Here is a 3,364-nt window from a genome sequence, read left to right on the forward strand (position 1 = left end):
GGAATCTGGGCGTTGATCCCCGAGCAGAGGAAGGGCAAGAATGAAGTGGCCATTCTTGGGCTGAGCCCAGTGGACGGAATCGGTGAGGGTTTGCACATACAGGACTTGAGCCCATTGCAGCGCTTTAAGATCTGCCTTCTCCCGGCCCTCCCTATTCTCCAGATGCTAAGCTGCCTGTTCCCTGGTGTGATTGAGGCAGGGATTCTCTCCATAAGGGTCCGCAGTCCAGGGGAGTTTGTGGTTAGTGTCAGAGTGACATAACTGCAATACATACCCATTAATTCCTTCCAACGAAAACTGGGATCTACCTGTATCTATTTTCACAAAATCCCAGTGAAGGGTTCACAGGAGAAAAACAGAAACAGAAATACCTGGAAAAACTCAGCAAGTCTGGCAGCATCAGCGGAGAAGAACACAGTTGACGTTTCGAGTCCTCATGACCCTTCAACAGAACTAAGTAAAAATAGGAGAGGGGTGAAATATAAGCTGGTTTAAGGGGAGAAGGGGGGGAGCGGTGGGGTTATTGGGACAAGCAAGCAGTGATAGGAGGAGATAACCAAAAGATGTCACAGACAAAAGAACAAAGAGGTGTTGAAGGTGGTGATATTATCTAAAAGGATGTGCTAATTAAGAGTGGATAGCAGGACAAGCAAGGTACAGATAGCTCTAGTGGGGGTGGGGTGAAATAAGACTAAAAGGGCATAAAAGGTATAGGTAAATGATGGGTGGAATACATTTAAAAATAATAGAAATAGGTAGGAAAAGAAAAATCTATATAAATTATTGGAAAAAACAAAAGGGAGGAGGAAGAAATGGAAAGGGGGTGGGGATGGAGGAGGGAGTTCAAGATCTAAAATTGTTGAACCCAATATTCAGCCTGGAAGGCTGTAAAGTGCCTAGTCGGAAGATGAGATGCTGTTCCAGTTTGCGTTGAGCTTCACTGGAACAATGCAGCAAGCCAAGGACAGACATGTGGGCAAGAGAGCAGGGTGGAGTGTTAAAATGGCAAGCGACAGGGAGGTCTGGGTGATGCTTGCAGACAGACCGAAGGTGTTCTGCAAAGAGGTCACCCAGTCTGCGTTTGGTCTCTCCAATGTAGAGGAAACCACATTGGGAGCAACAAATGCAGTAGACTAAGTTGAGGGAAGTACAAGTGAAATGCTGCTTCACCTGAAAGAGTGTTTGGGCCCTTGGACGGTGAGGAGAGAGGAAGTGAAGGGGCAGGTGTTGCATATCTTGTGTTCGCATGGGGAGGTGATGTAGGAGGGGGTTGAGGAGTAGGGGGTGATGGAGGAGTGGACCAGGGTGTCACGGAGGGAACGATCCCTACGGAATGCCGCCAAGGGAAGTGAAGGGAAGATGTGTTTGGTGGTGGCATCATGCTGGAAATGGCGGAAATGGTGGAGGATGATCCTTTGAATTCGGAGGCTGGTGGGGTGATAAGTGAGGACAAGGGGGACCCTATCATGTTTCTGGGAGGGAGGAGAAGGCATGAGGGCGGATGCGCGGGAGATGAGCTGGACACGGTTGAGGGCCCTATCAACTACCGTGGGTGGAAAACCTCGGTTAAGGAAGAAGGAGGACATGTCAGAGGAACTGTTTTTGAAAGTGGCATCATCAGAACAGATGCGACGGAGGCGAAGGAACTGAGAGAATGGGATGGAGTCCTTACAGGAAGTGGGGTGTGAGGAGCTGTAGTCGAGGTAGCTGTGGGAGTCGGTAGGCTTGTAATGGATATTGGTGGACAGTCTATCACCAGAAATTGAGACAGAGAGGTCAAGGAAGGGAAGGGAAGTGTCAGAGATGGACCATGTGAAAATGATGGAGGGGTGGAGATTGGAAGCAAAATTAATAAATTTTTCCAGGTCCCGACAAGAGCATGAAGCAGCACCGAAGTAATCATCGATGTACCGGAGAAAGAGTTGTGGGAGGGGGCCGGAGTAGGACTGGAACAAGGAATGTTCCACATACCCCATAAAGAGACAGGCATAACTGGGGCCCATGCGGGTACCCATAGCCACACTTATTATTTGGAGGAAGTGAGAGGAGTTAAAGGAGAAATTATTCAGTGTGAGAACAAGTTCAGTCAGACAGAGGAGGATAGTGGTGGATGGGGATTGTTCGGGCCTCTGTTCGAGGAAGAAGCAGAGAGCCCTCAGACCATCCCGGTGGGGGATAGAGGTGTAGAGAGATTGAACGTCCATGGTGAAGAGGAGGCGGTTGGGGCCAGGGAACTGGAAATTGTTGATGTGATGTAAGGTGTCAGAGGAATCACGGATGTTGGTGGGAAGGGACTGGACAAGGAATTGTTTTGGATTCCAGCATCCGCAGTTTTTTGTTTTTATCTAAGGGTTCACAGGAGTTGGGGTGAGATTCTGGTGAGAAGCAGTGAACCTCGGGCAATGTGTTTTAACAATTCTAGATCAGGTCTCAGTCCTGCACTATGTGACAACATAAAATGTGGCTGCCTCCCAATCTAATGGTGAGTAACCCAAAATCCGGGAAAATCCAAAATCAGGTATGGTCTCAGTCCCGAGGATGTTGGATTTTGGACATTGGACCTGTATCCCCAATTTTAATTGGGCCACCATTTGTGGCTGTGCCTTCAGCTGCCTGGGCCTAATTTTCTCTCTAAATCTCTCTGAATCTGTGCCTCTCTTTTCCTCCTTTGAGATACTGCTTAAAGGTCACCTCTAGTCAAAGCTTTTGGTTATCCGTCCGAATAACTTAAGTGGTTTGGTGTCCAATTTTGCTTTATAATGCCCCTGTGAAGCCCAAAATAATGCTTTTAATACTTTACAGGTGCTATGTAAATAGAGTAGGTGTTGTTGGAGACATGCTAACTCCACTGTCTCATAAATCAACAAATTCTTAACAATTGTGATTTGGTACAAAAATCATGAACTGCTATTTTTCTCAAACATAAACCAATGTAGATTAACATCTGATTTATAAATGTGGGGAGTATTTAATCTCTAACAGATCAGAGCTCTTCACAAAAATTATGGGCGAAATTTAATGTAGATGATTGGGGTCTTTGCCCGGCAGGTGGAGAGTCGGTGAGAGCCTCACATCACTTCTTTAAGGCTTACCGCATGAAATGCCAATTACTGGGACACAACAGGCCTTCTGTGGGGATGGAAGCCCAGTCTGCTAAGAGCTGCCGGTCAATCAGATGCCGGAAGGTCTTCATTACTTGGAAGTGCCAGCAGTGAGGTGGTGGCTGTTGCAGGTAATGCACCCGCCTGAGGCTCAGGATCGCCAAGGGACCCAAGAACACAATAAGAAATAGGAGCAGGATTGGAACATATGACAGGGCCTGCTCTGTCAATCAGTATGATCATTTTCCTGCCCGTTCCCTGTA

The sequence above is a fragment of the Cetorhinus maximus genome, chromosome 20 (assembly GCF_964194155.1).
Source record: "Cetorhinus maximus chromosome 20, sCetMax3.hap1.1, whole genome shotgun sequence".
NCBI lineage: Eukaryota > Metazoa > Chordata > Chondrichthyes > Lamniformes > Cetorhinidae > Cetorhinus > Cetorhinus maximus.